General features: G+C 46.4%; 1 pseudogene; it reads left to right on the top strand.

Annotated features, from left to right (window-relative positions):
- LOC128579525 (death-associated protein kinase 1-like) overlaps window positions 1-13,235 on the top strand; it is a 71,571-nt pseudogene that overhangs the window by 46,319 nt on the left and 12,017 nt on the right.

Below are 13,235 nucleotides of genomic sequence, written 5' to 3'. Positions count from 1 at the left end.
TTTCCCTGCATCCATCTAGATTTTAATTACCAAAGAATATAGAACAGTTGGATATTCCTGTGATTTGAGTCCCATAGCTGTATGAAAGTTCAAGCACTATTCTATTATGATTGTATTAAAAACAAAGTCCAAATGGAATTAATATTTGAATTACAGGGAAATGTTTGTTTATCAAGGGTGTGTACAATGCCAGTGGGATTTAGTATGATTTGTTTCAGGTAAGAGAATTAATGTCTGAAACAGCTGGAAAATTATACTTCTCTAAAAAGTAATTATTCTTGCATATTCTATGATTCATTCTATGGAAATTGAAATTGGTCATCTTCACATTCTAGGAACATGAAATGCCAGTACCCTAGGCCTGAGCCATTAGCTGCCGGTTGCTTTCTTCATTTATCCCATTCTAATCTTGTCAAGTCAGCCAAATATAATATAAAGTAGCATAAAGACCTTGGCTTTCCTTCTCGGATTCTCTAAGCACATCAAAAGCAACTTCAAGGAACATCCATGCCCTGACGTCACTACCTTTAGACTTGGCCACCCTATGAGCAGGAACTCCCATGTGCCCAGCATCTGGGACCGGCTCGCTCCATGAGACAGGGCAGGGGGAGTCAAGCATCTCATGTGCTTTGACCCAACCTAAACAGGGAACAGGTGTTCTTTCCAGCTGCAACCCAGGTCTAAATGCAAAAAAGTGCACTTGTCACCTTTGATCTTTAAAATTTCAGCAAGAAAATGTCAGACTTTCAGGGCTTATTTAATGAAAAGTCTCTACATTTTTGCTACTGCAAATGGCCATTGTAGTCTCTAAATGCTGATATAAACTTGTGTTTTTGCTATATATAGCATGGCAATGGTACATAGAGGACCTTCAATAGATGATTTTGTTATTGAGTTGTGCTCAGCTGAAGCAGAAATCATTTGCCCAGTTTCAACCTCTTGGAATCAGCAGCAAAGCTCAGAACTGTAATTTAGAGCCTGTCTGGAGCAGAAGTGTGCTGCTTGGGGCGCCTGTAGCTCAGTGGTTAGGGCACCAGCCACATGCTCTAGAGCTGGTAGGTTCAAATTCAGCCCCGGCCTGCTAAAGAAAGAAACAAAAAAAGCCGGGCATTGTCACGGGCTCCTGTAGTCCCAGCTACTTAGGAAGCCGAGGCACAAGAATGGCTTAAGTCCAAGAGTTTGAGGTTACTGTGAGCTGTGACACAACAGCACTCTCCTGAGGGTGACCAAGACTCTTGTCTCACAAAACAAAAAGTTTGCTGCTTGCATGCAGTCTGCAGCCTGTGCCCACAGATAGCCTCCCTTGGTTGTTTTTAATGCATTCATGATCAGCACGCCCTGATTTGAGGGGTCTCAGGATTTCCTCAGAAGGGTTGCCATCAGGCTTGTTTTTCTATTTCTTTTATTCATACATAATACCACATATTGTATTATGATACCGCACTCATGAATAGATGGACACTGGATTGATTCCACATCTTTGAGTTGTGAATCGTGTTACAATAAACATTCAAGTGCACGTGTCTTTTTGATAAAATGATACAATTTTCCTTTGGATAAATATCCAGGAGTGGGATTGCTGGGCTACTTTTAGTTATTTGGGAATCTCTATGTGTGTCTGCTGGGAGCTGTCACTAACATGTAGTCAAATAGGGTAGGTATTTAGTTTGGGGGAAGTAGGGAAAGGGACAAAATAAAGCTATGAAAAGCCATTGGGTCCAGGTGGCAAAAGACCTGGAATATCATGCAAAAGGGTCTGGATTTTGGTCTGTCCAAACTGGGGGCCTTCAAAACTGTGGGTTTCCTCCACCCCAATAAGCCCACCTCAGTTGGCTTTCTTCCCTTGTATAAAACTTCATATTCTATAACCAAAATGATATCTTCTTTGTTTTTTGTTTTTGTTTTTGTTTTTTGATTCAGAGTCTCACTATGTTGCTCTCAGTAGAGTGCTATGGTGTCACAGCTCATAGCAACCTCAAACTCTTGGGCTTTAATGATCCTCTTTGCTCAGCCTCCCAAGTAGCTGGGATAACAGGCACCCGCCACTATGCCTGGCTATTTTTTTGGTTGTAGTCATCATTGTTGTTTAGCCGGCCCAGGCTGAGTTCAAACCCACCAGCCAGTGAATGTGGCTGGCACCCTACTCACTGAACTATGGGTGCTGAGCCTAAAATGATATCTTCTTTACATCACATCTTCCAGGCATTTTATGCTTTGAAAATTTCTTTTTTCCTTTTTATGCTAATTCTAGGGTATTTGAATGCTTAATAACTCTTTCTAGATCATTGTAGAAGATAATAGTAAAGAAACATGAATGTGTGTGCATGTTACTGTAGTATTTATACTAGAACAGAAGTGTACCTCCTAGGTGTTCACCCAAGTAGGGTAAAGATTCATAGATACAAGCTTGAATGGAAATGCACCAATTTTATTTTTAATTTGTACAACTCTTACATGCATACATTGCATAGTGGTGAAGTTAGGACTTTTAGGGTATCCATGACCCAAATAATGTACCTGTATCCATTAACCAATTTCTCATCAGCCTCCCCACTCCCACCTCATCACTCTTCGGAGTCTCCATTATCTATCATTCTTTCAGTATCTATGATTCCACTCCCTAGATCCATGTGTACACATTTTTAGCACCCACTGAGGAGTACAAACATGTGATATTTGTCTTTCTGTGTCTGGATTATTCTACTGAAGATAATTACCCTGAGTTCCATCGATGTTGCTGCAAAGACAAAATGTTAAGTAGATATGGCTCTGAGCAGGGAACTAGGGATCAAGAAAGGGAGAGGGGAAATAGGGAAGGGAGACTTTGTTTTCTATCATATATGCTTTTATATTGTTTGGATATTGCTATGTGTTAACTTCATAGTGGAAACCATTAGTTACACACAGACAGCATGAATCAGAGTTTCCCAAACTTCCTAAGCTCACAGTATCCTTAGGGTCTCAGGAATTGTTTTCTAGGGCAAAGGAAGTACCTGCCAGTCCTGTTAACAAGTTGAGTGGTTCAGTGCAAACGCCTTAGTGAGTATGTCCTAACAACTTCATAGCCATTAAGAAAAATAACACACAAAACTTGAAAGAAAACTCCTATTTTAATTTCATTTGTACATAATCACAATTGCTGACTCTTGGATGTGTGTACCTGTTGGGCAGCGCACAGCCTTCCAAAGCTTGGGCTCAGATTAGACACATCATCCTCACTTTCCACAGTGATTTTCTCATATTTGTGTCTTTAGGACAGCAAATTCCAACCCCTGCTGTGCAAAGACAGGGTATCATTGAAGGGAAGGTGATACAGTCTAATGATGGGACTCAGAACTGCCTTGAGCTGGTAGTTTACTTGTCCTCACTAGGTGGTTCCATCAAAATCCTCAAATGTTCCTTATCATTCCTGTGAATTCACTGCAGTCCCCTCAAGTGCTTTGGCACAAAGTTTGGGAACCACAGGCATAAAAAGAATTTGGTGGCCGTGCCTTGTAATTTCACTCATTGAAAGAGTCTCCAATATCTGTCCTTCCATATTCTCTTCCCTGGCTGTGTCTAGAGATGTTGGCGTAGATGTGGAGAAAAGGAAACACTTCTACACTGCTGGTGGGAATGCAAATTAATACATTCCTTTTACAAAGATGTTTGGAGAACACTTAGAGATCTAAAATAGATATGCCATTCAATCCTATAATTCCTCTACTAGGTATATACCCAGAAGACTAAAAATCATATTATAACAAAGATATTTGTACCAAAATGTTTATTGCAGCCTAATTCGTAATTGCTAAGTCATGGAAAAAGCCCAAGTGCCCATCGATCCATGAATGGATTAATAAATTGTGGTATATGTACACCATGGAATATTATGCAGCCTTAAAGAAAGATGGAGACTTTACCTCTTTTATGTTTACATGGTTGGAGCTAGAACATATTCTTCTTAGTAAAGTATCTCAAGAATGGAAGAAAAAGTATCCAATGTACTCAGCCCTACTATGAAACTAATTTATGGCTTTCATATGAAAGCTATAACTCAGTTATAACCTAAGAATATGGGGAAGGGGGAGAGGGAGGGGAGGGAGGGGGGAGGATATGCAGAGGGAGGGCAATTGGTGGGATTACACCTGCGGTGCATCTTACAAGTGTACGTGTGAAACTTAGTAAATGTAGAATATAATTGTCTTAACCCAATAACTAAGAAAATGCCAGGAAGGCTATGTTAACCATTGTGATGAAAATGTGTCATACTGTTTATAAAACCAGTGTATGGTGCCCCATGATCGCATTGATGTACGCAGCTATGATTTAATATTAATAAAAAAAAATAAGAAGAGCTTGTTGGCCTTTTTTCTCTCTTCTCAGTGTGGACAAACGCCTCTGCACCTTGCTGCCAACAATGGGATCCTGGACGTGGCCCGGTACCGCTGTCTGATGGGTGCCAGCGTGGAGGCACTAACCATGGTGAGTGTCCTCAGGCCGATCAGGAGGGAGCTGCAGGGAGCGCTGCAGCCTCTTAGTAGGAGGGGACAGAGCACACTGGGCAACTGCGTTCTAAAGCAGACAAGCTGCTGTCACTGGCAGTTACAGGCACATTTGCCCACACAAGCCGGTTCCAAGTCCAGTTAATGTACATCCTCTTCTCAACCGGCCAGGCCCCACTCTGGTTCCCGCCGGCCTCTTAGGGTTTCATGTTACACAGCAGGGCCTCCGTGTTCATGGGAGAGATATGTTTCCCTTTCCTAAATGCTCCCTCTGCCCCATGTCCCCCCACCCAGGGGAGCCCAGTAGTCAGACTTGCAGGAGGAAGGGCTGTCACCGTGGGGTGTGGTCCCCACTTCTTCAAACAGACACCAGGCTTCCCAGCCCCAGAGGCACAAGAGCAAGGTTTAAGGAGTCTGTCTTTGCTACTGGGCCTCACATTTTGTTTAAGGAGTCTGTCTTTGCTACTGGGCCTCACATTTTGTGTGTGTTTTTAGTTTTTTTTATAGATAGTACTTGGGGTCTTCCTATATTGCCCAGGCTGATCTGTAACTCCTGGGCTCAAGGCATCCCCCCACTTCTCCCTCCCAATTAGCTGGAACTACAGGTGCTGCCAAAGCCGGCTCTGCAAAATATTTTTCAGTGGAATCTCTTCAGTTCCCTTTGCCTTCTCTCCCCATTGCAGATCTAGTTCCTCCCAACAGAAGAAAGTCTTGGTTCACATTTCATGCACTAAGCAGGAGAGAAAAAACCGTCAGCTAATAAGATACAGTGGTAGCTTTATTGCTGCAGTGAAATGGCTTCACTGGAGTTGCTGCTGCTGACAGTGGGCTGACTGTCCTGTCCTCCTGCTGAAACTTACAGATTAGAGCTTTGCTGACATAGGTGATTCTCCGAGGAGATCAAGTGGTTTTTATTGTGGCTGTCAACATCAGGGCACTCAGGCTGGAGTAGAGACTCATTTCCTGGGGACCAACAAGGGCTTCGCAAACTGGCCCTCAGCCAAATCCAGCCCACTGCCTGTTTTTATAAATAAAGTTTTATGGGGACACAGCCATTCCTGTGTGTTTGTGTAGTCTCTGGCAGCCTCCACAGTGTGGTATTGGAGTTGAGCAGCTCCCACAGAGACTATATGGCCCACAGAGTCCAAAACTCCCTGGCCCTGGCTCAGTGCCAGTAGATCAGTGAGTAGGGCACCAGCCACATACACTGAGGCTGGTGAGTTCCATCCTGGCCCGGGCCTGCTAAGTAACAATGACAACTGCAACCAAAATATAGACAGGCATTGTGGCGGGCGCCTATAGGCCCAAGCTACTTGGGATGCTGAGGCAAGAGAATCGCTTAAGCATAAGAGTTTGAGGTTGCTGTGAGCTGTAATGCCATGGCACTCTAGTGAGGGTGACATAATGAGACTCTGTCTCAATAAAGGAAAAAAAAAAAAAGACTAATCAAGAAAAGAACAAATAACCCCATTTCTATGTGGTCAAGAGACTTGAACAGAAACTCCTTTGATGAAGACAGGCACATGGCCTACAAACACATGAAAAATGCTCATTATCCATAATCATCAGAGAAATGCAAATCAAAACCACTTTGAGATATCGTCTAACTCTAGTAAGAGTAGCCCACTTCACAAAATCCCAAAACTACAGATGTTGGCATGGTTCGGCGAGAAGGGAACACTTCTATACTGTTGGTGGGAATGCAAGCTAATGCGTCCTTTTTGGAAAGAAGTTTGGAGAACACTCGAGGAACTCAAAGTAGACCTACTGTTCAATACTGCAATTCCTCTACTAGGTATATACCCAGATGATCAAAAATTATTTTACAAGAAAGACATTTGCACCAGAATTTTTACTGCAGCCCAATTCATAATTGCCAAGACAAGGAAACAGCCCAAGTGCCCATCAACCCATGAATGGATTAACAAATACACCATGGAATACTATGCACCCATAAAAAAGATAGAGACTTCATTCATATCTTTTATGTTTACCTAAATGGAGCTGGAACATATTCTTCTTAGTAAAGTATCTCAAGAATTGGAAAAGTATCCAAAGTACTCAATACTACTATGAAATCAATATATAATCACCTACCTACACATTAATATAAATGGCAAAACATAACTATAGTCCAGAAAGTAGAAGGGAAGAGGTCACAGAGGGGAGGGGAGGGGAAATATGGGAGGATGGAGGGTATTTGGGGGGACCTTACCTAATGTGCATGATGCAATGGTACATTTCAAAACGAAAGAAAGAAAGAAAGAAAGAAAGAAGGAAAGAAGGAAGGAAGGAAGGAAGGAAGGAAGGAAGGAAGGAAGGAAGACAGAAAGAAAGGAAGGAAGGAAGGAAGGAAGGAAGGAAGGAAGGAAGGAAGGGAGGGAGAGAGAGGGAGAGAGAGAGAGAGAGAAAGAAAGAAAGAAAGAAAGAAAGAAAGAAAGAAAGAAAGAAAGAAAGAAAGAAAGAAAGAAAGAAAGAAAGAGAGAAAGAGAGAGAGAGAAAGAGAGGAAGGAAGGAAGGAAGGAAGGAAGGAAGGAAGGAAGGAAGGAAGGAAGGGAAGGAAGGGAAGGAAGGGAAGGAAGGGAAGGAAGGAAGGAAGGAAGGAAGTCCCTGACCCTGCCTCTCTGAGTGCCTTTGGGGGAGCTCACCTTAGTCCTTTACAGAAGTAACAGGTCTGCTCTGTGTGGTGCTTCCTCTCAGGCCCACTTATTACCAGAATTCTATGTGGGGTGCGTCCTCTTCTTAGGAAAACTCTGTACCCAGTACAAACCCACTATACAGAAGCCCTGCCCTGTATGGCCTGCTGAGCCTGGTGTGCCTCTGTCAAGCCCTACCCAGCCATATCTGGGTTCAGGGCCCAGTTATTCTGTAAAATAATATCTATATGCCTTTATATGAGGCAATTTTTTTTTTGTCCTAGAAGTTACTTCATAATAGAACTAATGAGGACATCTTTGAAGATGTTGCCTGCTGAGTCCTGCCAAATAATTGCAGTGTGGGTAGGGCTGCTCCAATGTGTGACCGCTGAACTCCCTGGGTGTCCCCATGATGTACCCTCCCCCCTCCCCCAGGACACCTAGTCCCTTTGTCCTGTCTGGCACCCTGCTCAGGTTTCCCTCCCTGTACCTCCTGCTTCCCCCTTCCCACCCACCTGGTCCTGGCTTCTCTCCCCAAAGACATGTTGAAGGGTGACTGGGTCAGTCTCAGCCAAGTCTGACAGCTCCTGGCAGAGGGGGAAGAGTGTGCCAGGGAGATGTGAGTCCCTCCACAGTAATGTTTTGCTCCAGAGGGTGCCCCTTGCCTTGCCTCTGGGATGTACTGTCACTCCAGCACACAGCTGTGGCTCTGCCTTCAGTGTGCACGTCCCTGTTTCTCCCTGTGTCCCTGCTTCTGAGGAGCCCCTACCTCCTTGTCAGTGGCCAGCAGTGGTGGGAAGAGGACCCAGTGGTGAGTGTCAGCTTTGCTCTGTGCCCTTGGGCAAGTGCTTTGGCCTCTCTGAGCCTTAGTTTCCTCCAGTGAGAGGGAAGACGATGATACTAACCACAGGGGCTTCTTGGAGGTGTCAGTGAGGGCTGCGAGTACAAGCACAGTGAGAGCTGGAAGCCTCCAGGCAGGTGGGAGCCATGCTGTGGACAGGAAGTGCATCTGTCTCAACCCCTCCAGCCACACCTGCCCCCTCCCTCCATTTCTCTGACTGGCCCAGGATGCTGGCAAAGGGATTGCCAGCAGCTTCTGCCAGCACTGTCTTGCATAGAATTCCCAGGAGTGAACCAGCCTGGCAGGGAGTTTGAGGTCAGAAGAAGAAGCCAAAGTAAGGACAATTCCATGTCCTACAGATCACAGTCCAGAGCCTTGGCCTCCAAATGTGTATGCCCCAGAAAAATACAAGATGGCTTTTTCATGTCCCTTTCCTTCTCCTAAAATAAAATTCATAGATAGAAACACTTCTACACAGATAATTTTAGAATCTCAGTAGAATCCCCTAACTGAAATGTAACACAGACCTGGACAGAACATACGCAGAGTATAATACACTGCAGGTTCCTGCTGGGACACGGGGTGTGACCAGGGAACTTGGCAGGTATCTGCTTCAACCACATGATCACTGATGAAATTCCTACAAATGCCCGCAGACAATGGAGGGCCCTATGGCAGCTCAAAGACCACAAGAGAATACTAATGGGATTTTCAGAGATGGAAGATAGAAATCCAAAATATAATTATACATCAATTAATAAAATTGTGCCATGCTGGGATAACTCAGTATACATTGAATAGTTGTCCTTAGCTCAAATGATATTAAATAGGTTTTGTTCCTATATAAATGCTCAGCAGATGGTCAGAATTCAGGGGAACCCAGGAGAATCTTCTGTGAGGGACATTTGTGTGCACCTTGTCTGGACACCTGACACCCAGCCCCAGCTTGGCACCCAACACTAAGGAACTATAAATGCCACTGCAGGTTTCCATGGTGCCGCTAGCTGGCAGTGCCACTCCTGTTGAGAAAGTCTGGCCCCAATTTAGGAATCAAAAATGGGGGGAGAAAATTGGATCCTTTAGGAGCCATACGAGTTTGTAGCAGCACAGTTATAACAGTAGCAGTGGCTCAGCCGGGGGAGATCAGCAGGAAATGAGCACCTGCTGGGACCTAGAACTGGCAGGAAAGGTCCGGCTAGGAGTGAGATCACACTGAGATGCCGTTCATGAGTCCCTCTGGGTTAAGTCATTTATACCGTTCCTGCCACGTGCTGGGGACACCATCTCCACCCTAGAGTGGCTCCTGGTCTGGAAGCGCAGAGCACGACGTAATTACAAAGTCATGTGGGTCACCACGAAAAGCCATACATGGCCTGAGCTGCCTGGGGAGGGAGCTTCTAGGAGGACGTGACTGGCAGGATAGGTTTGGTGGGTGCACAGGAGCAGATGGAAAGCTCCCGGGTAGGGGTGAAGGGAGAGGCCTCAGGCTACAGGTGACAGACCCAAATGGGTCCGTTTTAGGGAGCAGGGCAGGGTGGTGGGAAAAGGGGCACCAGGATGACACAAGCAATGCATCATCACGTAGACCCTGTAGAAGCCCTTGGGTGTTAGCGGGTGGAAGTTTTCACCCGTGTGCACCTCCTCAAGGCTATGATCAGGGCTGAGTCTCCATCTCCCATCCTCAGCACTGTGCTTAGCACAGGGGAGGCCTCTGTCAATGTGAATCGTTAAGTATCCTGTGTTGGGGGCCTCCTGCTTCTCCCCTGTGGGACTTAGAAAAAAGAAAGTGACAAGGACATGGTGTCCCCCTCCCCCCTAAAGGAACCAGACCCCTGCACACAGAGGGGAACACACGCCCCAGCTGGTCAGGCAGGGATGATCTGATCTCCTGCTTAAACCGAAGCTTCACACCGGTTCCACCCAGTTTGCTGGGCATCAGATCACAGTGGAAACAGGCAAATCCATGTAGTCAGAACAGATCAACTATTGCCAGGGGCTGAGCAGAGGTGGGAGATGGCAAGTGACTGCTACCGGGTGCAGAGCTCCCTCTCAGAGGGATGCAGCGCTCTGGAACCAGACAGCAGTGCTGGAGAAACAACAGGAAATGTACAAAAACCTCCTGACTTGACACCTGAAAGCGGTAACTTTGATGGTAGGTGCATTTAAAAAAAAAAAATCAATGGTGGGAGACGCCTGTGGCTCAGGAGTAGGGCCCTTGACCCAGATACCTGGGGTGGTGGGTTCAAGCCCGGCTCCAGCCAAAACTGCAAAAAAAAAAAAATTCAGTGGAAACAAAACAAAACACATCTGCAACATGGATAAAATTTAGAGAAGGGCCCATCGACCCATGAGTGGATTAACAAATTGTGGTATATGTACACCGTGGAGTACTATGCAGCCATAAAAAAGAAGGAGACTTCACATCTTTTATGTTTACCGGGATGGAGCAGGAACATATTCTTCTTAGTAAAGTATCTGAACAATGGGGAAAAAAGTATCCAATGTACTCAGTACTACTATGAAATCAATATATAATCACCTACACACTCATACGAATGGCAAAACATAACTATAGTCTAGAAAGTAGAAGAGAAGAGGAGAGAGAGGGGAGGAAAGGGGAGCTATAGGAGGAGGGAAGGTATTTGGGGGACCTCACCTAATGTGCATGATGCAATAGTACATTTCAAAACTATTAAAGAATGAGTACAGTTGTGATGGATGAGTTACTTAGTTCCATGTAAGCATTTCACATTGTATGTCAAAGCAGTACCCTGAACCCCACAAATGCATTAAGGTACAAAGTTTTCATTTAATAAAAAGCAATTTTATGAAATTGGAAAAGGGACGTTAGGTACCATGAGAATTATGATTTGTCTCTTTTTCTGTGACAAATCAGCTCTTTTTTTTCCCCTTTTCAGGATATACACCGAGGACTCTTTGTCCAGCAGTTCAGGCCCTCACAGAAGCTGCAGCCAAGGATCAAGCTCAAGCTGTTTGGCCACTCGGGGCCAGGAAGACCACCCTGGTGGAGTCTCTCAAGTGAAGGCTGCTGAGGTGCTGGCCCAAACTGTCCTCCAGTAGCTGCAGCAGATTCCCGCCCTCGCCCCTGGCCACTAAGCCTGCAGGTAGGAGGCCCCTCCAGGGCCCTTGACCTATAGGCAGTGACTCTGCACTGCTCTGTTAGGAGAGAAGGTTCTGTTTCTGTGGCTTGATCCGGTGCCTTTAGTGACTTTCAATTATGGGTCAGGATGGCTGGTGGCCTTATGTGAGTCCCTCTGGTCCAGTGATGGCAAACTGCCCTGATAATAGCAGAACAAGGGCCTCGCAGACATCACAGCCACAGAAACTGAGGCTTATCATGCAACTATGCATGTGGCCCTCCTCAGGGCTCTGTCCTTGGAGGCAGAAGATACAGACCACATGGGCCCAAGCACAGCACAGTGAAGTAGGGCTGGGGGAAACCTCCCCTCTCATGCTTCTTCCTGGAGGACTGCAGGGACACCCAGTGTTGTGAGGACCTGGAGCAGCAAAGTCAGATCCCCAGGGAGCCCCTTTCCTGCTCAGGTCAAAGTAAGTCAGGTAGTGGCTTCCAAAGGCCCCTCAGTGTTTCCACGTCTGTTGGTCTGGTCACAGGGACCCTACTCGGGAAGCTACACCGTCTCCATGACCTTCCACAGACAAGGTTACAGATTCACAGCAGGGCTGGCAGGACTCACTCCCAGCACTGCAGGGCTGCCTGTCCTCCGAGGAGAGGGGCCCCTGCTGGGAGCAGAAGACAGAGCCCTCTTGGCCATGGTTGTTCCTGAACCCTTTTGGAAGGAATTGATTGTTTTGAAGATACGAATAGAGGCCTTAGTAGAGTTTCCCACACAAAGTCAATTTGTGCTGTGTGCCTCGAATTTATACAAAAGAAAACAGATCTGTCCCTAGGTGGAACACCAAAGTGTTAAAGTCTGCTTTGGTGGCTTCCTTTCTCAGTGAGGGAGGAGGTCTGAGGAGCATGTGTAGCCAGGGGACACTGAGATTTACACACCCTCTTCCACTTCCTTTCTCTGAATACAGTAGAATTGAAATGCAGGGAGGCAAGACTAACTAGAAAGGATTTCTAATTCATGTGATGCAATATGGCTGGGACACATGCTAATAATTACTGAGCCCCAACTGTGCCAGGAACTGGGCAGAATAAAGTACGTGTGACTCCTTAGTCAAGCCACACCACAGCCTTCCAGGGAGTTTCTACCACCATTTTACTGCAGCCTGGAGTGGTCAGGTGGCTGCCCTGAGTCTCACAGCCGGTGAGCCAGTGTCTGGTGCCTGAGCCAGCGCTCACTAGTGATGCTCTGGGAAGATTATTTAAGGCACTCATTTTCCAGATTTGATGATCACTGCCCTCCTCTGTGGGTGTCCAGGTCAGTGTCACCTTCTCGCTCTGCTCCTCCCACAGTTCCTTCCGTCACCCCGAGAGAGAAGCAGCTCCCTCCTGCTTTGGGGTAAAGTCCCTGTACTGTGAGTGGGTATAAGCAGGGGTATGTGTGTGTGATGCAGGTGTCACTGACCAGGATTTCTGCGAGGCCTCCTCAGGTGTGAAGGTCATGCCCCTGGCATGTGAGGTTCCAGGAGGGAGAGATTTCACCTGTTGCTCCACACTCAGCCTCAGAGGACAGGCACCCCTCCATCATCTCCCTCTGGTCAGTTTTCCAAGCTAGTCTTTGACGCATGTCAGGGTAGCCGCTTTGTAAACTTGCCCCACCAGGTGACAGCAGCCTCACCAGTGCTTAGAGAGAAGTGGGACCTGGGAGCTATGACAGAACATCCTTTGGAGGGGACTAGAGGAGCCCCCAGCTGCCCTCAGCACGTGACCTTAGGAGTCTGATGAGGAGGCTGCTCCCCTGATCCTCGGCACCCCCATAGTCGGAGCAGCTTCCCCAGTCCCATGGCTGTTTCTAATTCAAGCCAACTGGCCAGGGGTGCACGGCTCCTGCTACCGTGTGGTTAGGCAGGGGGACACTGCTCTTCCTTCAGTCCCTGCCATTCAGTCCTTTAGAACCCATCTGCTGTCCCATTATCTCAGGGGCTGCTGGCCATGACTACTAAGGGGAATTGAAGGGAGAGACAGTCCCATATGTGTCCCCTGCTCCTGGGAGCCAGTGTCTTTGTGGTCTCAGAAAGTATAGCTCTGAGAAAGTCCTCTGGGGAATTGCAAGTCTTAAGAGAGTGACATTACCAGAAAGATGCAGGACAAGGCAAAGGGACCCCAAAAGGTGGTCTAGCTTG

The sequence above is a fragment of the Nycticebus coucang genome, unplaced genomic scaffold, assembly GCF_027406575.1.
Source record: "Nycticebus coucang isolate mNycCou1 unplaced genomic scaffold, mNycCou1.pri scaffold_62, whole genome shotgun sequence".
NCBI classification, from domain to species: domain Eukaryota; kingdom Metazoa; phylum Chordata; class Mammalia; order Primates; family Lorisidae; genus Nycticebus; species Nycticebus coucang.
The sequence above is the reverse complement of the archived record's forward strand: the minus strand, read 5'-3'. Positions and strand labels throughout refer to the sequence as shown.